We start from the raw sequence: 26,814 nt of genomic DNA on the forward strand, positions 1-26,814 counted from the left end.
TTTTTATTTTTTCCTCTCTCTCCACATACACAGATCTCAACTGCATAAAAAAAATAGAGAAATTGATCGAAAACCGATTCAAAATTCTTGAAAAAATGTTTTTTGATCTCATCAGATGTTTCATAAGATACGACTGAAGATCCGATAAGGCATGAAAAAGATTAGGTTTCATGGAATTGATTTACTGTGGTTTTGAACAACTTGAATTTGAAGAAGGAAACAACAGGTAAACCACGATCTACCGAAAGATTTTGTTTGCAAAAAGTTTGCACATGTTTGATTTTGAAATTATTAGTGTTTGATTTTGAAATATGTTCGTCGGTTTTTAAAAACTAATGCATGATTAATTTCTTATTGTTTACTGGTTTTGATTCGATGAACAACTAATACATGTTGAATTAGAGTTTGATTTGGTATATAATTTATTTGATTCACTAATTTTGATTTTTGTTATCAAATCGATTTTTTTTGTGATACATTTGATAATTTTTTATCGATTCCATACTAATTTTGTTAACATTTACTGTTGCATTTAATCGACATGAAAAATTAACTGCGATGTTGGTGTTAAGAAAGGAGGAAAAATCAACTGTTGATTTTTTTTTATTGGTGATGTATTTCCGAGGATGCTGAAAATGTTTTCAATGTAATGTATTTATTTGTAAAAATGTGGTACTTTCTTAGCGATTTAGTGTCTTGATTAATAGTATATAGTAGTTAAAAGTTTTTTTTAAAATTTAATTAGTCATTGAATCAATGTAATTAGGTTGGAACTGGTAAGATACTCAAAATCTTTTAATCAAACAGATTAAAAAGTTTCATTGTATTTTGTTGGGAAGCTTTAAACTAACAGTAAATGATAGGAAATCATGTTGAAGTTGTCTGCTTTTTTATTGAGTATAAGTATTCATATTTTCAATAGTTGTACGAGTATTGTGCATACGGTTATATGACTGTAATATGAGCCACGGTTCCTAAGACGACATATGCGAAATGGAATCCATTGTATAGTAAATGTAACCGAGAGGTTGGGTAAGCTGCTTCGGCAGTGGATTTCAATTTTTTGATAGTATATAATGTTGTTATTCTATTACTTTAATCATTTGATTACCTTGTGAGCATGAACTTTCTTCATTGGATATTCTCTGGAAGCTGGTTATTATCTCACAGTTAGATGTATTGTAGTTCATGCTTTGTATAATTTAATTGGATTAGAATGGTTGCTAATCTTGGTTAATGTCTATGGAACTAAAATGAATAATGAAATTAGCATGAAAAATAATTCCAGAAACTAAACATTGTTAGTATGTTAATAAATGACAAATAGAAAACATGCAAAGTTTTTCAAGAAAACTGGTGTCAACAACTGTAGTTGACACAAATAACTGGGATCAACAACGAAAGTTGATGCTAAAAAAATTGGAATCCAGGGACATTTTCTTCCAAGAACTGGTGTCAACATCCAAAGTTGACATGAAAAACTGGGATCAACAACTGAAGTTGATACTAAAGTTCTATATATGTGGGAATGGTAACTATCTTTGTTGCTTGACAGCAGATTGAAAAAACAGAAATAATCATAACGAAACATTCCAAGTCTACACCAAATGATTGTATCACACAAACCATGTAAGATGTTACTCGACGATTTTCACATTATCATATTTTGACTTTCGTCATGAATATAAAATGAACTTCGTTGAAGCGAAAGCTTACAAACACATATTTCAAGAAATATGTAAGCGAATTAAACTCAGCTCGAAATATCAAATATGCATAATCGAATACTATATAGTAATACGACTTTTGTCTCAATATATGAGATAGAGTAGAAATAGACTTTCCAAGTAATATATGAGTTTTAGTCTCCACATACCTTTTGTTGATGAAGTTCCACAAGCTATCCTTGGTAGTTTTTCGTCTTCAATTGATGAAAGCCGTGAAGTCCAGTAATGAACTATACAATCTATCATAGTCTGAGACATCACTATAAGTAGACTAGAAATCAAGACTTATAGTTTTGATCACTAATATTGAAAAACAAGCTTGAGATATCAATGCTTACGAGTTCGACCGAGCAGTGCTCTAACAGTTTCCATGAAATCTATTAAAGAGAAAGATTTATCAATCTCAAATATAGATGAACCTAGTGTTCCCACGAAACAGAATTGCACTGACAAGTGTTACCCCGATTACCTTTCAAAAGAATCTATCTCTGTTGAAGAAAAGGAAGCATCCAAAGAGAGTAAAATTATTCTAAAATTTATTAGATTCCAGGCTGATAGAATCAATCGATTTGAACAAAAAGTCAGTGATCTTGTTGGTATAGTAAATGATCGTGACTCGCAACTAAAGGTTATTCAAGAGGATTTCACCTCATTCTGCTCTTCACGAACCCTGCTCGAGGTGAAGCTCAAAGAGGATGCCTTGGAAATTGAACGTCTTTTGTGTAAATTCTCTATTCAAGGATGTTCTAAAGAATCCACTATACAAAGTGCTTCTGATTCAACTGGAAAATTTTCAGTCCCAGAAGAAAAATCAAAATCCCTTCCTAATGGAAAAGATATACTTGTATCTTCCTCTAATCAAGGAGTTTACACATCACATGAAATGAGTAAATCTCCTAACAACGGTGTTAAGTATGTTCACACTAATCACTCATGTGATCAGAAAGTGTGTCTCTTTTGTGATTCAAAAGGACATGTTGAACAGAAAAGCAAGTCTAGGTTGAATAACAATACTCTTTTTCAACTTCAACACACCTTAGATTTAATACTCAAAGGTGTAACTGACAATCGGATGCCTAAATATATTGGTTTTAGTATTCACCCTGTGAATTCTTCCAGGAAAGTCGGTTCTACTTGCTCATCGAATGTTCGGCCAAATTGTAACTTCAATTCAATAGGGTCAAGGAGATCTCAAAAAGGTTCCCCTCAATGTAATGTGAAAAATAATGTTCGAAATGTGAAAAAGGTTGATATAAAGGGAGGCAACAGTGAAGATATGAAGGACAACCTAAATCTTATAATTGAAGGATACAAGGATCTTATCAACATGTTGTCAAAATCCTCTGCACAAACTTCTTCTGGTAAGAATTCGAACTATGTCTCATATTTTGATGATAACAAGTTTTATGATAATTTTTCACATCAAAAAGGATTCTTTCCTAGAGGTGGAAGGAAAAACAGACTCAACCATGAACACCGTTCATGTAATGAGCTTAGAGCTCATACTTGTGCTAATTAAATCACAAGGTTGAATTCTCACTCACAAAAAATCCTGGTTGAGTGAGATATTGTCAGGTATGTATTTTCTTTCTAATTAGTCAAGCTATCTTATTATCGTCCATAGATAAACTATTGTCTCTAGACAGCGCTTCCTAAGTTTGTTTGTATCTCAAGAAGTTCTTCGTTTTTCTTTTTGTTTTAATTTCGAAGAAGTTTTCGTTGCAACTAAGTTGCCTGCTACTCTTGTGCTCTAAATTGTTTCTCTGTGGAGATATAAAATTTATTGAGACAAAAATTTGTGAAAGAAAAAATTTACGTAGCAAAATTATTCTGTTGAGTCTTAAAAGGAAGATCCGTTTTGGTTTTGTTTTGGGTTCGGATTGTGTTTTTGCGGGTACCCATGTTTTCTTGTCACGGACCGTCTTTAGAAACCCTAAAAATTGTGTCCCTAAGAAACCATTTAAATACCAGACCTATTGAGTCACGTACTCATACTCTAGGTTATTTTTTGTTTTGTCAAGAATGTCTTCACCTTCTCGCACTGGTAATTTTTCTTGAGGATTTCTTGATAATGGTATTGGTTTCGAGTCCAAAAAGAGGAAGAAAAGAACCCTATTAGAAGATGATAATCCTAATGCCTCATGTTACTATGCCTATACACATCAGGATGTTGAGAATGAGGATATGGTTTCTGCTGAAGTGGTTCATGATTTTCTTAAATACTTTGAGGAAGAAAAACTGCAACTCATTGGTACTATGAAGAGTCTTGATGTGTTAAGAACTTAGTTGAAAAAGGTTAATTCTGACCTTGTTCTCATGAAGACACATGTTAAAGATCTTCTCAATGAGGATATCTTCTCTGAAGAAGCAGTGGATGTTGTCAATCACAAGCTCAAAGGTCTCAAGGCTTGTGAGGATTCCGGAAAAGCTAATTGATTTCAGTTCATGTTCGGATTTGACGGTTTAGGAGTCTTTCTTTGTTTCTTAGCTTGAGTACACATAGTTATTTCCAACGATTTTCATCTTGCAATGTTTTTATATTTATTTATTTAAATTCTAAAGTTTATTTGGAAGATGATTTTGCAGTATTATTCTTTATGGTTTCATATATTGAAACTTGTTATGGGATACGTGTGTTTGCATACGTGAACTATGATTGTCCCATACGTGGTCAAAAGTTAAGTCTTCCATATCTCATTATGCAAATATTGATAAAAGATTGAATGAATTTTTGACAAATATTGATGGAAGATAGGATGAACTTTTGTTTACAAAGTGAAAAGGCGAGGGTACCCAAATATACCTCAAGATAAAACTTTTCCTTCCTATAAGTCCTTTCTCCAAAAGTGATTGTCTATAGACTGAGTCGAGACAATACACCTAATCTATCCACATCGTGTATGGATACGAGATCGAGACAATACAACAACGAAGCATGTTTACTTGATACAAAGGTTCAGACTTAACCAAACACAATAGGATTGCTTATCAAGTAAATAAGAATTAACGTTTGTGTAATTTACTTTAATTATAATAAAAAAACTATAATGAGGAAATATAAAGTAAATGACACAACAAGATTTTGTTAACGAGGAAAACCGCAAATGTAGAAAAACCCCGGGACCTTGTCCAGAATTGAATACTCTCAGGATTAATCCGCTATACAAAATAAACCAACTTCGTATAGTTGAGACCAAGTAATTAAACCTATAGTTCACCTAGTTCTGCCTGTATTCCCACGCCTCCAACTTATGAATAAGTCACGTACTTGGAACAATTCCTTTGGTTCGTATTCCAAACAGTAAAGGAACAACAAATCTGTTTAGTATCAAATATTTTCAACCAAGTGGTATGAGTCGGACAAAGGCTCTTCTGTTTATCTCAAATAAACTCCTTCATCGGGTCCTTAGATCTATCTTATGTTCAATTACACCAAGTAGTCATAAAATTTTGCAATCAATACCTTTAATCCCAAGGAACCGTATTGACGCAGATCTACTCAATTATTCTATCCAATCTACCATAAGGATAAACCGATTATAGTGACATCCTCTTTTTACCAAAATAAGTATTGTGCACACCAAAGATTTATATAACCAAGTCACAAATATTCTATCTCTTCTTTGTCTCAAATCTTCTAAGATCTTCAATAAACACCTGCACACAACTACTTGAATCTCCTGTGATCAATCACACACAGAACGGAGTCTGTTAACAATGGATTATCACAATCATCTTTAGCACTAACAACAATCTAAAGATCCCTGTCGAAACTTCGAACTAGTTTGAGTGAATCTTATATCATAAGAGAAGATTCTAAAGCATAAACAAACTAGGTGCAATCAAAGTTCAACCACCGTTAGTCAATCAAATCAATCGAAAACACAAGATAAACCGCAATTATCTAGTTTCCCACCAACGGTACTCGTAGAGCTTCTCAATCCCAAAGAAGTCTTTAAATTGAGCGGCCGTAAGAGATTTCTTCTAATTAGGTTACTCTCCTCTCCGAATAGGCAGCTTCACCAGTAAAAGTACAACAGAAGAAGTTTACTATCACGAAGGATTAGTTTGCCCGAAATGAAAACTTCAAGTATTTATAGACAAGGAAGTTTGGACACCAAGGAATTTCCAAAACCGAAAATATTCTCAAGATATTCAAAAATAATTTCCATATTCGGTTTTCATAATTCCTGAGAATGCTCTGTCCAAAAATATTGATCGAAAATCTCCTTGGAAAATCTTTAACTAGGAAATGCACATTACTAATTCTTATTTTCCATATATAATTAAAAACCTTAATTAAAAGATTCTTAACTTATTTAATTTCGATCCTGGGATTTACTTCCTTCTCAGCTGTTAAGGAATATCTTTGAACAATAAAAGATTGCATTACTGCACGTGTTCAAAGTGTGTCGACATCCTTACTTTGTAAGTCCTCTTTCATACTTACACACTTGAAACCAATTTACCACGCTTCCAAACAAGTTTAGAATTGGTTCATCTGACTTTCAAGAGCTATGCGATTGATTAAGAACTCTCAATCACAAATCATGGGTTTAAAGGTTCTACCAAAACAAGTTTCGGTTCTACCTCCATGTGAGTACTGTGCATAGTCACACTAGCTTTCCAAAATTCGTTTGACTAGGTACTAGGATCGGTTCCCTACATATACATGGTATCTGACTCATATGTGTTGCACATGTCCATAGGATCGGTTCCCGTTTCTTCTATAAACCTTGTTGCACCCCATACAAGGATCGATTCCCCTTTGTGATGTGTTTCACCTCTTACGAGGATCGGTTTCCATTTACCCAGTGTTAGGCCTTACAAACTACACAAACTCGATCATGCCATCATGTGATTACTTACGATCGGTTTCACTAATAAAAGTCATACCAATACAAAAGTCAGGCCTCATGTGAATAGTTTTACCAAGAAAAAAAACAAGTCATGAGCGGTTATACTAATCACACATATTGGTCGTTCATAAGATATGCAATAAAGAACAATCCCAATAGCGCCTAGCGATTTTCCTTTTCGATTCACAAACAAAGTTCATGAACTTACTTCCGTAAAACACATGTAAAAACATTGTTTCCTAGGATGAAATCCTCACCTCATACCCATACATAATCACAATAGCATTCAAACGATTATGTCGATGTCTTATCTACAAAGTTTAATGGTTAAGCAATAAACCTCGTATTGTATTCCTTAATAATATGTCTATCTGGAGTGTTCATGCTTCATAGTTTTCTTTTTAGTACGCACGACTTGAAAGATACGTTAGGTAATGAAACAGTTCAAAATATCACTAACCTCAAGTGGAAGGATGATGTTGTGGTTGTATCCCAGTGAAAAAGCTGGGGTCTAACAACCACACCCAATATTTCGATTAGAAATCTGTATGGAAAAACTCCAATATGCTTTTAAGACAATCAGTTAAGACTCAATCTATAAAACGTATATCAAAGAGTTTATATCTCAATCTCTAGATTTGATCTTTACTCAAGCAAATAGAAATCTGCGAGTCTTTATCAAAGAGAGATAAACTTGGATGGTACCAAAGACCAATATCCAAGTGTTAATCAATTTAAATCAACAACTAAAAGGTCGGATATTCTAATTGATTGAACAACGGATAACCTGTATTATTTATATTATATAAACAAATATAATGTGGAAAAGAAATAACACAGACACAAGAATTTTGTTAACGAGGAAACCGCAAATGCAGAAAAACCCCGGGACCTAGTACAGATTGAACACACACTGTATTAAGCCGCTACAGACACTAGCCTACTCCAAACTAACTTCGGTCTGGACTGTAGTTGAACCCCAACTAATTTCACACTGATCCAAGGTACAGTTATGCTCCTACTTCTCTGATCTCAGCAGGATACTACGTACTTGATTTTCTTAGCTGATCTCACCCACAACTAAGAGATGCTACGACCCAAAGTCGAAGACTTTAATAAACAAATTTGTATCACACAGAAAAGTCTACGGTAATAGATAAATCCGTCTCCCACGAATATACCTACGAGTTTTGTTACGTCTTTTGATAAATCAAGGTGAACAAGAACCAATTGATAAATCGGACTTATATTCCCGAAGAACATCCTAATGTTATCAATCACCTCACAATAGTCTTAATCGACGCAGCGAAAAAAGATATTGTGGAATCACAAACGATGAGACGAAGATGTTTGTGATTACTTTTTATCTTGCCTATCGGAGTTAGAAATCTCAAGCCAATTATTACAATTGTACTCGTACGATAGAAATAGCAAGATCAGATCACACAACTACAAGAAAAGTAGTATCGGTCTGGCTTCACAATCCCAATGAAGTCTTTAAGTCGTTAACCTGGTTTTAGAAGAAGAAAACTAAAGGTTAAAGGAGAATCGACTCTATCTTAGCAAACTAGTATCACACAGAATGTGTGGGGATTAGGTTTCCCAGTTACTAGAGTTCTCCCTTATATAGTATTTCAAATCAGGGTTTGCAATCAATGTTAGATTAGTAATAAAGCATTCAATATTCACCGTTAGATGAAAACATGATTAGATTCAAGCTAATATTCCTCAACCGTTAGATCGAAAACATAGCTTGTTATACACAAATGAAATGTACGTTTCTAGGCTTGTGTAACCGTACCCAAACGTGTACATTAGTTGGTTCAACAAATAGTTAACCAAATGGTTAGCCATATGATAACTTTCATATCAACCATATTATTCTTTACCATAACTAGTTAAAATGACTCAAATGAACTGGTTAGAGAGTTTTTCAATTGCTTAGATATTTATGTAACTACACAAGACACAATCGAATCAAAAACAGTTTGATTCACTCGAATCGGTTCATGATCTTTATAGCCACGGTTTGCAACTGCATTCCTTAGTTTATTTAAACATGAGTTCAAGAACAACCGTTTTTAGATATAACCACTCAAGTTCGCGGACTGGGTTCGCGGACTTAAGACTTTGGAAGGAGTTCACAAACTCTAGCAGAAATTCTCGGGTTGAGAACTTCCGCCAGTTCGCGGACTTAGTTCGTGGACTTGACTCACGCCAACTTCCAGTTCACTTGATCAACAAAGTTCGCAAACTTTGGTTCAAGCAATAAGGATTTATACATATATGTATTTCCACAACAATGCTTATATTCTCCAATGGTTATGTAATCTAAACTCTCATTTCAATCATTGAAACATTCTCAGAGAACGTTATATAGTCGTTATTCACAGACTATTTTTCGTCAGAGCAATTTTCAAAGTGATTGAAACATAACATGACTTTCTTCACTAAGTAAAGATGAACTTGGATAAAGAAAAATATTTACCAACACATATTTCGAGAAACAGATAGGCGGGGTAAACTCGGCTTGAAATACCAAATGTGTATAATCTAAGTCTATATAGCAAAACGACTTTTGTCTCAAGACAGGAGATAAATAGACTTTTGAGTGATAGATAAGTTCAAGTCTACACATACCTTTTATTCGATTAAGATTCACCAGTTTCTTGAGTAGTCCCTCGTCTTGTATGATGATTGCCATGGAGTTCTTGAGCTCAACTACACTTTCTATCCTAGTCCGAGACCTTAGCTATAGTAGACTAGAAATCAAGACTTATAATTTTGATCACTAATATTGGCAAACATGCTTGAGATAACAACGCATGCGAGTTCGACCGAGCAATGCTCTAACAATCTCCCCCTTTGTCAATTTTAGTGACAAAACTATCAATACATATGGAATACAAAAAATATATAAATAAACTTTGCAGATCCTATTCCACATGTCTAATCTTCAACATTACTCGAAATCTTCGTCACTTCCAAGTAGTCCAGTGATCCCAAAGGTGGTAAGTTTAGCATCATCGTTGTTGAAAATCCGTAGCTATAACAATGATAAAACAAGAGTTCTCAATCATTGTTATACAGTGCCATAGTATCATTACAAAGCGTTAAAGTCCAATTGCATCACAACTTTAACAACAATGCTATGGTGATATATCAATCCCCCTTAGTCAATACTCCATCTCACATGGAAACCACTCCGCCTTACATAATGATCCGAAAACCATATGTATTTGTAGTGTGAACTAGATATTAATTCTCACCCTTTTTGTCAATAAAATTGGAAAAGGTACAAGAATGGGATCCTAATGAAATTTCCAAACGAGACATTTCATGACCAAAAGTAAGCATATATCATCTTATTTAGATGCAATCATAAAGCCGAAGCTAAAAGCATTCATCAAGGAGTCTATAAAGATACAAGATAACCCCTCTAATATTCCACAGCCGCACTCCCCATAAAGATTTGGCAATTAAACACAAGTTCAATTAAGAACTCTCCCCCATATGATGTCATTCCCGAAAGAACAACAAGAGCGACCTTACTTTTACAAGAACAGAAGGATTTCTTTGGACACCAAAAATCACAAAGGATATGATTTTGTATCCAAAATTCTCAATTAAATTAATCACAAGAGAACCCATGATTAATTTAATCGGAATACTCAACCAAGTTAACCACAAACGAATTCATGATTAGTTTAGTTGGAAATGCTCACATAAGAATACTTATGGAGCCACACAGTATATACATAAAATATGGATCAGGGAAGATCAATACTGCGGAATGTACAAAGATTCATTCTATTCTCATCATTATTTGCATAATGACATATAATAGTCATAATCTTTGTAGACAAAAATTCATCCTATCTTCCATCAATTATTTGCATAATGACATAATTGGTTCAATTTTTGTTTGTCAAAAGTTCATCTATTTTTTATCAATACTTGCATATCGACATATGAAAGAGCTAACTTTTTACCACGTATGGGACAATCGTAGTTCACGGACGCAAACACACATATCCCATGACAAATTGGAATATATAAAACCAATAAAGATTAATACTGCAAAAACAATCTTTTCCCTTTGAAGGTAGAATCAATCTTTTTCGTACGGATTTACATCAAGAGTGGTTACCTAAGGCGTATAAAAAGATTTTCTTAACAAAGAAGAACACACAAAGTCATTAAATACCATGTATCATAGTTCACATAAGATGATTGTGAATATTCAAGAATCCCATAGCAATGCGTACTACTGCCTATTATTGAACTTCCTTCTTTGTGATTCACCAACATCATTCTTGTAAAATATACAAATGATATTATAAGAGAATTACTCCAAGAATCCAAGTGCCCAAGTCCAACAGAAGTAGAACAAGTGCGACGAAACGGAGCAAATTACTCAAAAACAAGATACGGGACAAAGACCAACCTCAACTGATTCCAATTTAGGATTTCTCATCACATTTTGAATAGAATTCAAAGAGGAAGAGAATGCAAAAAGAATGAGGTCACTCCGAGTTCGGACGAAGAAGTTACGGCCAAAAAAAATTTACCGAATATCGACGTCTAATATGCATACGGGTTTGCAAACGAATTTTCGTATCCTGGAGCAGTATGCAAACGGGTATGGGTACTTAAACCCATGGATTTTGATTTTAAATGATGTTCTGCATACCAGGTATATGTACCATGTAGTCCAAACATCCCGAACTATTATTTTCAAACCTAAAAATTTAAGAACCTTAAACACAGATCAAGTTAGGTAGAAATGAACGATAATAAATGTACGTGGATCATTATAAGTTCTCTAAGCAAATAAAAACACAAATCTTGCTCAAGTTTATAGACATACCATTTTAGAAGAATCCAGTTAGATTCTACAGCCTTACCGAACATATGTGCGCCCTAATTTTCGTGCTTCCCTCACCGTATACATAACAGGGCATTCCTTGGTGAGGATGCACTTACAACACACTCAAGTTGTGTTGAGGTGAGCAATGTCTTGCTCGCCACAAGTGACTTTTGGATTATCATGAAGAGATCGCTTTTAGAACCTTTCACATTCAAATCCAACTTTCCAAAGAACTCTTTAAGTTCTAACATCATGGATACTTCCTTCTTCATGGTCATGGAATTTTCTGGGAAATCATTCCTTTTCACACACAAAACATCATTGACTTTCTTTGGTATCCACTTCTGGGTGCGTTTAGGAACCTTCTTCCCATTACTCTCTTCTAAGAATTCTCGGAAGAGAATTGGATTGACTATTCTTTTGCAAGTCAGTCTTTCTCCAATTGGGAGCATCGGATCTCGTCTTCGTCTTTACGAAGTTATCCTTTTGATAACCATTACGATTTTGAAAAGGCTTCTTATGACGTTTATAGGAAAAAATAGGTTTATCACAACACTGATTCCTTTGCCTAAAGGTTGGACAGTTACAACCTGTAGCATTAAGGGGATTAGCCTTAACATATGATCTTGGTTTCACAACTTCTTGTAATGCCCAAACAAGAACATCATGAAGTTTCTCATTCCTTATACGGAAATGACATCTCCTTTCCAGGTGACCTTTATTTCCGCAGTAGTGGCAAACATAAGGAATATTCTTACCTCGATCCTTATGTGCTGACTTTGGAGGTTGATATACTTTGCTCTTTCGAACCCCAACTATCGATGAAGGTATTTCACTTTTTCCATAAGTGGAAACCTTTTGTTGAGAAGAATCACTAGCCTTGACAAATTTTACCTCTTTGCTAATACTTGGAGCATCTATTCCCTTATAGCCCAATCCTCGTGTATCACGATGATTTTTACTTGCTCCTAGCATAGTGATTAGTTTGCTTGAACTAGTATTGAACTTTTTCAAGTCATCTTCCAACATCTTGATTTTATCAAGAGCAGCAGCTAAATCAGCCTCAAGGCGTTTTTCTCGAGCGAGATAGACGCTTTCTCTGTCATCAAAACTTGTTTGCTGAGAGTTAAACCTTGCTTCAGATTCTGCAAGTTTCTCTTCCAACAAAAAGTACTTTTGATTAAGATTATCACATTCAAGTGACTTCATACGTAGGTTTTCCTCAGAATCCTTGAGGATCGATTCGTTTGAACGATTCAAAAAATAAACACCTGCGTAACATCATCTCAATTTCTTGTGTTTCTCGACAGAGAGGAGTCAGAAGAGGTGAGACATGAGAAGTTGTAATCTTCTTCATATTCCACGAATACAAAAACTTAACGTACTCTGAAACTTCCTCATCAACATCTCTATCAATATCAGAATCACCTTCATCAGAAAGTTCATCCAACTGTTCTTCTAGGAGAGTTTCCCAATCAACAGTTTTTACATTAAGCGAATGTTTAAAAATTGACTTACATGTGACAGTTCTCTCGGGTGAATCCAAGCTTTTAGAATCATCTGGTAATTTCTGAACTGGTACGTTATAAGAGATAGACTCATCCATAATCAGATCACTTCAAATACAGACTTATAAGGTCTTTAACGTGTTTTCTTGCTCTGTTACCAAATGAAAAAGCGGGGGTCTAACAATCACACCCAATATTTTGATTAGCAATCTGTATGGACAAACTCCAATATAATTTTAAGAGAATCAGTTAAAACTCAATCTATAAAACGTATATCAAAGAGTTTATATCTCAATCTCTCGATTTGATCTTTACTCAAGCAAATAAAAATCTGCCAGTCTTTATCAAAGTGAGATAAACTTGGATGGTACCAAAGACCAATATCCAAGTGTCAATCAATTTAAATTAACAACCAAAAGGTCGGATATTCTAATTGATTGAACAACGCACAACCTGTATTATTTCTATTATATAAACAAATATAATGTGGAAAAGAAATAACACAGACACAAGAATTTTGTTAACGAGGAAACCGCAAATGCAGAAAAACCCCGGGACCTAGTACAGATTGAACACAAACTGTATTAAGCCGCTACAGACACTAGCCTACTCCAAACTAACTTCGGTCTGGACTGTAGTTGAACCCCAACCAATCTCACACTGATCCAAGGTACAGTTATGCTCCTACTTTTCTGATCCCAGCAGGATACTACGTACTTAATTCTCTTAGCTGATCTCACCCACAACTAAGAGTTACTACGACCCAAAGTCGAAGGCTTTAATAAACAAATCTGTATAACACAGAAAAGTCTACGGTAATAGATAAATCCGTCTCCCACGAATATACCTACGAGTTTTGTTCCGTCTTTTGATAAATCAAGGTGAACAGGAACCAATTGATAAATCGGACTTATATTCCCGAAGAACAGCCTAGTGTTATCAATCACCTCACAATAGTCTTAATCGACACAGCGAAAAAAGCTATTGGGGAATCACAAACGATGAGACGAAGATGTTTGTGATTACTTTTTATCTTGCCTATCGGAGTTAGAAATCTCAAGCCAATTATTACAATTGTACTCGTACGATAGAAACAGCAAGATCAGATCACACATCTACAAGAAAAGTAGTATCGGTCTGGCTTCACAATCCCAATGAAGTCTTTAAGTCGTTAACCTGGTTTTAGAAGAAGAAAAACAAAGGTTAAAGGAGAATCGACTCTATATTAGAAAACTAGTATCACACAGAATGTGTGGGGATTAGGTTTCCCAGTTGCTAGAGTTCTCCCTTATATAGGCTTTCAAATCAAGGTTTGCAATCAATGTTAGCTTAGTAACAAAGCATTCAATATTCACCGTTATATGAAAACCTGATTAGATTCAAGCTAATATTCCTCAACCGTTAGATCGAAAACATAGCTTGTTATACACAAATGAAATGTACGTTTCTAGGCTTGTATAACCGTACCCAAACGTGTACATTAGTTGGTTCAACAAATAGTTAACCAAATGGTTAGCCATATGATAACTTTCGTATCAACCATATTCTTCTTCACCATAACTAGTTCAAATGACTCAAATGAACTAGTTAGAGAGTTTTTCAACTGCTTAGATCTTTATGTAACTACACAAGACACAATCGAAGCAAAAACGGTTTGATTCACTCGAATCGGATCATGAACTTTATAGCCACGGTTTGCAATTGCATTCCTTAGTTTATTTAAACATGAGTTCAAGAACAACCGTTTTTAGATATAACCACTCAAGTTCACGGACTGGGTTCGCGGACTTAAGACTCTGGAAGGAGTTCACAAACTCTGGCAGAAATTCTCGGGTCGAGAACTTCCACCAGTTCGCGGACTTGGCTCACGCCAACTTCCAGTTCACTTGATCAACAAGTTTGTAAACTTTGGTTCAACCAATAAGGACTTATACATATATGTGTTTCCACAACAATTCTTATATCCTCCAATGGTTATGTAATCTAAACTCTCATTTCAATCATTGAAACATTCTCAGAGAACGTTATATTGTCGTTATTCACAGACCATTTTTCGTCAGAGCAATTTTCAAAGTGATTGAAACATAACATGACTTTCGTCACTAGGTAAAGATGAACTTGGCTAAACCAAAAGCTTTACCAACGCATATTTCGAGAAACAGATAGGCGAGGTAAACTCGGCTCGAAATACCAAATGTGTATAATCTAAGTCTATATAGCAAAATGACTTTTGTCTCAAGATAGGAGATATATAGACTTTTGAGTGATAGATAAGTTCAAGTCTCCACATACCTTTTAATCGATGAAGATCCACCAGTTCCTTGAGTAGTCCTTCGTCTTGTATGATGAATGCCATGGAGTTCTTGAGCTCAACTACACTTTTTATCCTAGTCCGAGACCTTAACTATAGTAGACTAGAAACCAAGACTTATAGTTTTGATCACTAACGTTGACAAACATGCTTGAGATAGCAACGCATGCGAGTTCGACCGAGCAATGCTCTAACACCCCGTACTTCTTCACTTCTTCGAGTCTTCGCAATACTTGTAATGTCTCATATCATAATACTTTCAAGCTAACCTCTACGAAGTTGACTCTAGTAATTTAATCAAGCGACTCTTAAATGAGTTTTGGTTCACTAAAATATGACAACCAAACTTGACATACCAACGCTTGGTGGGTTCAACCGAGCTATGCTCTAACACAAAGATTAAGTCTAGTATATATGTCTCTATGAAAATAGTGATGACAAATATAATGAATCTTTGAATATTCCGCAGTATTGGTTTTCATGATCCACATCCTTGTGTAAATACTGTGCGGCTTCATAAGTTTTTTTATGTTGAGCATTTCCGATTAAATTAATCATGGGTTCTCTTGTGGTTAATTTAATTGAGTATTTTGGATACAAAGTCATACACTACGGGAAAAATATATATCTACAACTGAAGTTTTAAAACTCTTTGCTGAAAGTCGCAGAACATACCATGTTTTACAAATTTTTTCAAAGGAAGATTCGTAGAGTGGCATCACTAGTAACCCTCAAGACCAAAGGGTTGCGAAAATAAAACTATGACAGCCCGAAAAATTTTCTTCTTCCAGTCGGCCGTGGAATTCGGTCAACTGACAAGTTCCAAATTCTCCGAGCTGCCACTTGAGATGCACGGATTGAAAACCAGTTTTTAAATAAGAGAAAAAGTCATTTTATTATTAAACATAACAAAATAAATTTCATTTACATAAACCAGTTAACCAAAAAGTGTGGAATACAAGATATGAGACATGAAACCATTTAAATATGACCCACACTTACTAATTATAATATTCTCTTTTACAAACAACAACTTCAATAAGAAACGATAGTATCAGTTTTCACAAACTAAAACAATAGAAAATACAATATTCTTTTCACAACCAACCCAGATACATATGAATATATATGAACACAAAGTGATGTACTCACTTTGGCCCCCAAATATCAATGCACTAAGCTTAAGCAAGCTTATTACCTCAAGCCAACCTCAAACTTTGTGGAAAACAAAACAAAATAAAACAAAAGGGTGAGCCACAACCCAGTAGAGAGTTAACGATACGATAACACGAGTATAAAGAATGCCCAAATACAATAACGATAAGATATCAAATCGAATAAAGCATAAACAATGTGTTAGATTGTTTAGCACATCCAAATCGAAGTATCAAAGGCCTTAAAAAGCCAATACACAATCGAAATCATCTAAAATAAGTGAGTTCACAATAATCTACTGTGAGGATCCGAATAACCAACTGTCGAGGTTTATCAGAAAACCACCCTATCTCCCGGATTATCTTCCATAGGTCACCATTAATATGGATTGCCCACTGTGGGCCCGAAAAACTCATCAGTAGGGTTCGTAACCAAAAAGGATGCTCAATGCAATTCATAAATAGTTTGCAAACATCGTTAAATACGAGTATCGAACAAACCATCAACAAACTATTGATTCATAAACCATGAAATCAATTTACCTTAGCTTTTCCGCATAAAACAAGATCATAAATACAGGTAAGTATTAAACCATAGAGATGGGCATAAATTCAGAACCATTAAGTGCATTGAAATCAAAGATTTTGCACGAAAGCTTCGTTTTCAAACCACTATTGTTCAAAACTTACCATGGGCCTCATTTCAAATTAAACTCAACAAACTATAACATTTTAGAAACTAAAAAATGCCTATTTTTATACAAAAATCATTAACAAAAAGAAGAAAGTCAAATAGCTAAGATAACAAGATATTTAGTTATAAGACAACTGCACAATGTTTCTGAAATTTCGAATTGAAAGCCTGTTTTCAAAGAAATATGCAGAATTCGTTACAAAAAAAAGAGTATTTCTTGGCTCATTTTAAAGAAGAAAACATAATCTTTCAGATAAAACGTGACTATAAGCCTTTTTTGGTCAAGTTTTTGATGTTTCCTTATCTAGGCAAGATAGCTATTACTCCAAACATTTTTTATTACCATATTAAAGTGCTTGTAATATCTTTTAATTCCTTCCTAAGATAAATTATGATTTATTCACATAAATACAATATTTACTAAATTAATTATTTATTTAATTATTTTGGCAAGAGTTGTAACTTAGGAAAAACTCCCAATATTACCTGGCTAAATTGGGGCCTACTGTGATTAATTTGTCCCTACCACTACAAGACAAAAAAGGATAATTTGAAGTAAAATGGATAACCCGTTACCCAATTATTTTACTAACGGCAAAATTACCCTTGATTGATTAGTGCTAATTTGGGTGATTAAATGATGTTTAATCAAGTTAACCCTGAAATCAACTACCATTAATTCATCATCAAAAACTTGAAAATTTTTAATTTTTTTTCTCAAAACTCGATCCAGAATCGATTGATGTTAACGCAGTTGTAAACCGATTCTGGGTTGAGTTTTTTCAAAGGATGAAGTAAACCCAGAATCGGGTTTTTTCCGTACCAAAATAAACCGATTGTTGGGAATCGGTGTTTATATATGCCAACATAATCCGATTATGCCTTACTTTCAGAAACAAAATATTCATTACATAGTTTAGGAAATTAGTGCATTACATATATAAGATAGGATTCAGTATGGGTATTCTAGAATTTGACAAATCAAATGTTCGTCAATGAACCTCCGAGCACGTCGGTACAATGTCGTATATTCTCTGTGGTGAATGAACTTAGTTTCCCCATTACGAATTCTCCATAGCCCATTGAAATGTTCCAACTGAAATTCAGTGAATTCTTAAATGTTAGTATGCGAACTTTTAACGATGACATAAGTATAAATATTATCGGATTACTCATTTTTTTCTTCAAGAGGAGCTTGTGGATGATGTTGGTACACCGTATTTATAACTTTAACATACTCTCGCATTGCGCTTTTTATATAGTTGCGGAATGCTAAGTCTCTCCATTTACGGTTATTGGGATTCCCGGTACGCCCGTAAAAGAACTCTTTATCTCTCTTCCAAAGCATTGAATAGATTACATTCGGACGTTCACGAAACGTATTAGCAAACGATTTAACGAGACATAAATCTTCATGTGATTCCCACTCCATTTTCTAGTCTAAGTGTGTGTTGTGGGAGTGGCTCAAAAAGGTTGTCTTTATATAAATCAAGACTCAACGGCTATTTTTTTTCATATTAAATTCGAACAATCGGAGTTTAGGTATATCCACATAGTCCGATTGAGTCCTCGCAAAATAATAAAAATTGTGCCTCTGAATAATCGGATCTTAATATTGCACATGTAATCCGATTCTTCGCGAAAAAACTTACGGAAAAACTGACACTTTTCCTTGCAAGAATCGGATTACAATCCTCCAAAAATCATAAAAATTGTGCCTCTCAATAATCGGATCTTAATATTGCACATGTAATCCGATTCTTCGCGAAAAAAGTTATAGAAAAACTGACACTTTTCCTTGCAAGAATCGGATTACAAGTGATACCAACATAGACCGATTATAAAAGTTGCCAAAATCTTCCTCTCAATAATCGGGTTTTAATGTGTCACTCGTAATCTAATTCTTGGCAAAAAAAAGATACAAAAACATTGTCACTTCTCATCGCAGGAATCGGATTACATGGGATGCCCACATAAACCGATTGTGAAACTCTGGATTTTTGTTGTTTTGTCAGAATCGGACTTTATAATTACCCTTACAAACCGATTCTTTAAACTTAAAAACCAGGTGAACAAAATGTTCATAATCGGTCTTTGTAGTGCAACTTCAAAATCCGATTCTGAAATTTTCCCCCTGAGAGAACTGTCAGAATCGGATTTTATACAGGTACATGTAAACCGATTGTGGCAGAAAAAACTTACAGAATCATGCATTTTTTGCACACAAACATTGTAGTTGGAACTGTAGATACCGTCGAAATCGGTTAGGATCTCTAAATATCTAAAATGGCTATTACACTTGGAAATTATTCATAATCGAAGCCGCCACCCAACTTAGGGAGATGGGACCCAAAAGAAGCACTGGTCCAATTTACAGAGAAAGGTCCGAGAATCAAGATACGGGATAGGAAGGTGTGAGACACCTAACCCGTCCAATCCGAAGATCGGCCTCTACTTTATAATTGGGATACTAGGGTTTTGATCGCAGTACATAAAATAAACAAGTGCATAAATATCAATTTTGTACAAATATCACCTGCAAAATACCAAAGTATTAGATACCCTTAATTAAATAATGAAATCCAATTTTATGGAACTTAAAATTAATTCTAAAGAAATATTATTATTATTATCAAAGATGAAAATAAATTATTATTATTATTTTACTATAAAACTAAAATTAACCAAATTATCTAGGGAACATTAATTAAATACCCTTACTTTTCAAGACCTTCAAAAATTCCCTTGTCCTTTACTCCCTCTGTTTCAAAAGGACCGTCCTCTATTCCATTTTTCTCTGTTTCAAAATTATGACCAGCTTCTGTTTATAGTCATATTTTTCCAATGAACTCTCTAATATACCCTTAAGTTTTTATATTTATAAAATATTTTTTAATGAGACCCAATCTAAAATATTAATGAAATTTGTGTAATTAAGGAAAAAAATATATATCCTTCATTCCTTTTTGTATGTCATATTTACAATCCCATAACAATTTTTGGTAGTTTTTATTACTAACAGTTTTATTGAAATAAACTAGGCAAATAATTAAGGGTAGGCATGTAAACTACTATGGTCTGTTTAATATCTTGACAAAGTTAAAGTGGACTATCTTTTTGAAACGGGGGGAGTATAATTGTACCCCTACCTCCTGAAAGGTAAGAATCCGGAACTAGTAGATTACAAAATTACCCTCCATATATATTATTAACTTACCTTTACAAACGCATTAAGATCGACTGTTTTTCATTTTTAGTTCTTACTCTCTCTCTCTCTCCACATACACAGATCTCAACTGCAGAAAAAAAAAAAGAGAAATTAATCGAAAACCGATTCAAAATTCTTAAAAACAAGTTTTTTGATCTCATCAGATGTTTCATAAGATAAGACTGAAGACCCGATAAGGCATGAAAAACATTAGGTTTCATGGAATTGATTTACTGTGGTTTTGAACAACTAGAATTTGAAGATGACCCGATAAGGCATGAAAAACATTAGGTTTCATGGAATTGATTTACTGTGGTTTTGAACAACTAGAATTTGAAAATGGAAACAACAGGTAAACCACGATCTACCGAAAGATTTTTTTTCCAAAAAGTTTGCACATGTTTGATTTTGAAATTACAGTATAACTTCTATAAAATAATAGGCTTGGGACCAAGAAAATTTATTATTTTAAAGAAATATTATATTATCGTTAATATAATAAATTATTATTTTATAATTAAATAATACATAGTTATGTGAAAAAGTAATTCCTAGCTTGGAGGTTGAATAACACTTGTAGGCTAAGTAAAATATCGACTAATTTTGTAAAAGCATTATATTATTGACCAATTGCAATACAAATACGTGCACTCCAAGTATTAGTAACACTTCAAAATTACTTCTTGTTGCAGTATAACAACGTGGCCCCTAATACTTTAATTGCATTACGAATTATTGGGGATGAACGACAATTTTATTTAAGTTTTAAGGAAAAATAAACCAATATTAAATCATATTTTGGGAAAGTTTAATATGTATGCAATTAAATTTTTATTTTTCTAGTAGCATTATTATTTTATATATTATTTGACACTTAATAATCATCAAGGGAAACTTTTGAAATATATTATTTTATGATTTTATCGAATTTATTATTTTAGCATTAAGGGCCCGAATAGGGACCACAAAAATTTATTATTTTAACGAAAATATTATATTATTGAGTATTACTTTAAAGAAGTTATATTGTATTAGTGTTTGATTTTGAAATATGTTTGTCGGTTTTGAAAAACTAATGCATGATTAATTTCTTATTGTTTACTGGTTTTGATTCGATGAACAACTGATACATGTTGAATTAGAGTTTGATTTGGTATATAATTTATTTGATTCACTAATTTTGATTTTTGTTGTGAAATCGATTTTCTTTTGTGATACATTTGATGATTTTTTTGTCTATTCCATACTAATTTTGTTAACATTTACTGTTCCATTTAATCGACATGAAAAATTAACTGCGATGTTGGTGTTAAGAAAGGAGGAAAAATCAACTGTTGATTGTTTTTTATTGGTAATGTATTTCCGAGGATGCTGAAAATGTTTTCAATGTAATGTATTTATTTGTGAAAATGTGGTACTTTCTTAGTGATTTAGTGTCTTGATTAATAGTATATAGTAGTTTAAAATTTAATTAGTCATTGAGTCAATGTAATTAGGTTGGAACTGGCAAGATACTCAAAATCTTTTAATCAAACAGATTAAAAAGTTTCACTGTATTTTGTTAGGAAGCTTTAAACTGACAGTAAATGATAGGAAATCAGGTTGAAGTTGTCTTCTTTTTTATTGAGTATAACTACTCATATTTTCAGTAGTTCTACGAGTATTGTGCACACGGTTATATAACTGTAATATGAGTCACAGTTCCTAATACGACATATGCGAAATGGAAGCCATTGTGTAGTAAATGCTGGTTATTATCTTACAGTTAGATGTACGGTAGTTCATGCTTTGTAGAATTTAATTGGATTAGGATGGTTGCTAATCTTGGTTAATGTCAACTGAAGTTGATACTAAAGTTCTATATCAGTGGGAACGGTGACTATCTTTGTTGTTTGACAACAGATTGAAAAAACAGAAATGCAGAAGCCATCAAAATCATTGAGAATTCAGAAACCTGGTTAATTAAAGTATTAAATACCCTTAAATACCAATATCTCGAAACCTGATGTCAACAACTAAAGTTGATACCAAAAATTGAGAATTCAGAAATAAGAGGTCTAGATTATGGGGTCAATAACCCAAATTGACACCAAAAATTGACAAACTCAGAATGAGTGAAACTGATGTGAATCGAACACGCATCTTCTGACCAGAGTCAGTTGTGATACCATTACACCACAAGTTCGTCTAATACAACTACTTCAATGTTATATATTGTATACTAATAGTTGCACACAAAAGGGTGAAAAGCAACAAGATGCATCAGGCAAAAATATCAGTCAATAATCTACGACATAACTAACACTGCCACAACCCAAAAAATTTCAACCAACTAAGATGAAACAACATTAGTCAGACAAGGCATTTTGCAACAATTAAGTATTACCCAAATTTGGGCAATCGCAATGGCATAATAAGAAGAGATAATTATGGTGTCAACAACCAATCCCAAAATATGGTATCAACAACCAAAATTGACCCCAAAATCTAGTGTCAACAACCAAAGTTGATCCCAAAAAAGTGAACCTGACGTGAATCGAACATGCATCTTCTGACGTGGAGTCATGTGTGCTACCGTTACACCACAAATTAGACTTAATGTGCATTATAATGCATGTATTACTATGAACATACCTACTTATTGTGACATACAAGTTTCTACATACGGTGACATACTAGTTTCTATCTGTTATTTCATTGAAGTATCCTTCCCAGACCCTGCAGGTTCCTTTAAAGCTGTAAGACACCTAAACTTAGAATTTAAAATATTAATACTCTAGACTGTTTGAATTATCATGTGAAACATCAGAGTGGATTAACAAAAATCAGTCATACTAATATTTTAAGTATTCAAAGGCTTAAACCAACACCAACAATATGCTTCATGTACTAAGCATCGATGCCAATCATGCAATAAAAAGACTAATAATGTAAATAAAGAACGAAATGATTTCCCACCTCGGACTCCCACTGGCTCCACCACCATAACTTCCGCACCCCCAAAACCTTCACCACCACTTGACAGTAGACTGCCCACCGAAAACAAAGATATAAATGGTCAAGCACAAGCGCACCGCTAAGAAAACCGGTTAGAATTCCTTATTACATCCACACAACCAAAACAAAATACTATACCAGTGGAAAGTAAAATTAGCTAGTTGAATGAATAGAATATAAAAACATATTAACAAAACCATAAAATCGCTTTAATACTGAATTGATCTTATTTTTGTGCAGGTAGTTAAGTATATTTGCTATTGCGTCGACTCAGGTGCTTAAATGCAATTTTGGGCGCTCCTTCGAATTGGTACATTCGTAGGCATGTTACAGTATCTAACTAGCACCTAAACTAGGCTCCGATATCTTTAGAGCAACTGCAGTGGTGCGAGTATAACCAAAGACCAAAGAGGGAAAAAAAGATCAAATTTTGGGTTTAGTATGGTGTGTGACGCTACGGTGGAAAGACTAAATTTGGTCAGACGTACATTATACGTTCGCCTGGTGTGGGGCGTACACTATACCAACGTACGTTCGCCTGGTGTGGGGCGTAGACTATACCAACGCCTGATTGGGACGTGCACTAAAAAAAAAAAAATGAAAGAAGTGGGGCGGAGGTATAATGCCCGCCCCACTAAAATGATTTTGGAAACAAAGAATGGGGCGGGGGTATAATGCCCTCCCCATACAAAATAATTAAAAAAAAAATGGGGCGTAGACTTTACGTACGCCCCATGTGAAGCGTAAACTATACCAACGCCTGGTGTGGGGCGTAGACTATACCAACGCCTGGTGTGGGACGTGCACTATATGTCCGCCTGGTGGTGGGGCGTGAAGTATATCAACGCTCGACTATATCTGGGTTTAGTCTTGGTCCCAGACCAAATATACTCTGGGTTTTAGTCGTTGATCAAAATTTGATCGATAGTACGTTCCACTACGTCTGTTCAAAAGACCAAATATTTGAGTTTACTCTCCCACTGTGGACGCTCTAATTTACATCATAGTACAATATTTACTACTCTAATCTTCTTTTAAAAGATCTATCAAAACAATATGAAGTATCAAAATTACCACTACCTACATAAGGATAAAATCGTAATCAAATACAGAAATTCAAAAATCTCACACTAACTAAAGCATATTGAGGCTCAGGACTTCAGCAAAGATGCATACTCAAAGGAATAAAAAAATGAAATACTTTCATCAGCACAAACCTACAAGCTAGAGCTTCTAATATAGCACTGTTGCTGCCACCATCTACACTACCACTCTACTGCTGCTCTTACATGCATCAAAAAATACTTATGCTGCTATCACCAACACCCCCAGCCAAACTAGTACAATAAAATCCACCGTTGTCTCCATTGCAACAACATCTACCACCACCACAACAACAAGGAGCAACACTAGATCGAAATACAATAAAAGACATTGTTTTACTAACCGAGTTACATCATCACTATTGCAACAACATCTACCACCACCACCACAACTACAATTAGCAACACTAGATCGAAATACAATAAAAGACATTGTTTTACTAACCGAGTTACATCATCATCACCACCACCTCCTCCCGTGTTTGTTTGATTGATTAATCACCTGATAATATTGTTAAAGCAACAGAGATTAATGTCTAGAATCATCGAATCAAAGATGAATTTTCAGAATATAATAAAATCAGTAGCAACCAAAAACATTATCAAAAACCAAATCAAACAAAAATCGAAAGGAAACCAACTAATTAAAATTATTACTAGTGAAGATTCAAACAAAATCAGATAGATATTATCCAAGATTGGATTGAAATTGATTGAATCAATATCAAAATCATAAGAAATGTAAACTTGTATAACACAATCGATTGTTTACCTTTTGATATAATCTTCATGTAGATTGTTCTTATCGATCTTCAAAATCGATTTTCATACTGAAACTGTGGCGAAAGTAGTGGTGGTGGCGATGGCTGAGGAGATGGTGGTGGTAGCGATGGAGATGGCGGTGGATGGTTTCAATTTTAGGCTTTCTGTTTAAATCAGATGAAAATAAGTGTGAGAATCGAGAGTTAAAAAAAGAAAGGATAACCAGATTACTGATGCAGCAGTGAGGGCCGACAAAAAAACAAAACTGATAAAATCACACAGGCAACATTACATCAAAATCAGAATTTGTATTTACACAAAGAAACATAAATTATCGGTTTACAATTCAAAGATAATTTATCTCTTGAATGTTTATGTATTTATTTCTTATTAAAATTGCCAACAACACTTTTCAATAACAAAAAACGGTTAATGCACTTTTCATTGAGATTTGAGAGTCTATCCATCCCACAATGCGTAGGAAAATGGGTATTGAGACAGCTGGCTGGGTCACGGTGATCAAACCAGGTGTCGAAGTAGTCAATAATACCCGGAGACCACATGTACTACATAGAGCACACGTGTTGTTTGCAAAGATTAATTTTTTCTTCATAAAACTTTCCAACATTATCTAGTTATTATGTGAAAATTGTAAATTTATGGTCAGATTTAAAAGTTTAGTGTTGGGGGAGTAAGATTAATTGACTACTGATTAAGGGTTAAGTTTGAAAAATAAAGAAGAAGAAAGGTTTGATACTGGTTGGATAAATTCGTGATTGGTTCAAATTTAATGAAATATGATTGTGAGAATCAAACAAAAGCATTTGATGGTGATGATTGGATAGGTTCACCCAGTTTTTGAAGAAGTTAGATCATTGACTTCTATTGACATGAAGGTATCAAAAAGAATTGCAAGATCAGTTATCAGTCTGGTTAGCTTATTTTCCTTTGCAAATACGGGTAAAATTTCTTCTTACTCTGGTCCAAAGTCGGCACCTGAATACCCATCGTCTTCCAAACTTGGTTAGGTCCGAATTACTGGTAGTGTTCTGTTTTTTTTTTCTCTTCAAAAAACAGAATTCGTTTAGAGTCCGAATCATCCAATCGATCTAATGATCTTTTGGATTAAATTTGAACATGAAATCTGTTGATTTGATTATATACGAAGGAATTACATAATCAATTTGTTTGATCATGTCGATTTGATTCTGAATTTGATGAAATTGTAACTGATTTTAATTTTTTTTGCACCAACATTGTGACCACCAACATTGGTTATTTTTCACGCATAGGGACTCCTCCCTTTGATCGTCGTCCAAATATGGAAAGAAAAAAATAATATTATTGGACCTAAACGGGCCATAGGTAGAGAATATATTTGAAAAAAATAATATTAATGGACCTAAACGGGCCGTAGGTAGAGAAGGGTATATTTGAAGCGCATCAAAACAAGGGCTATTTTTTCAATTCCCACAGTTATCTATCAGTTATTACTATTGCTGCCATTAACTATCCTTATGAATTAAATTCGTTGCTACTCTATAGATCAAGATTCTCCTATTCAAGTACTAACCACCTATTGATATCTAAACACCTCCACCACTTAATTAACAATTAACAC

At 34.1% G+C, this 26,814-nt stretch overlaps 1 long non-coding RNA gene across 6 annotated transcripts; it reads right to left on the reverse strand.

The window, feature by feature from the left end:
- On the reverse strand, positions 1–25,582 carry LOC113275991. Of its 6 annotated transcripts, none has more exons than XR_003323855.1 (5): positions 25,204–25,582; positions 24,877–24,933; positions 23,290–23,360; positions 20,341–20,419; positions 19,337–19,659 (listed from the first exon to the last, which is right to left on the reverse strand). It is a non-coding gene; the product is annotated as an uncharacterized LOC113275991 (long non-coding RNA). The 6 variants fall into 6 exon arrangements; XR_003323853.1 differs by having other exon boundaries at positions 24,546–24,933; XR_003323858.1 differs by lacking the exons at positions 19,337–19,659; positions 20,341–20,419 and adding an exon at positions 1–40.
- Positions 25,583–26,814: the final 1,232 nt, after the last annotated feature.

The sequence above is a fragment of the Papaver somniferum genome, chromosome 4, assembly GCF_003573695.1.
Source record: "Papaver somniferum cultivar HN1 chromosome 4, ASM357369v1, whole genome shotgun sequence".
In the NCBI taxonomy this organism is placed as follows: Eukaryota; Viridiplantae; Streptophyta; class Magnoliopsida; order Ranunculales; family Papaveraceae; genus Papaver; species Papaver somniferum.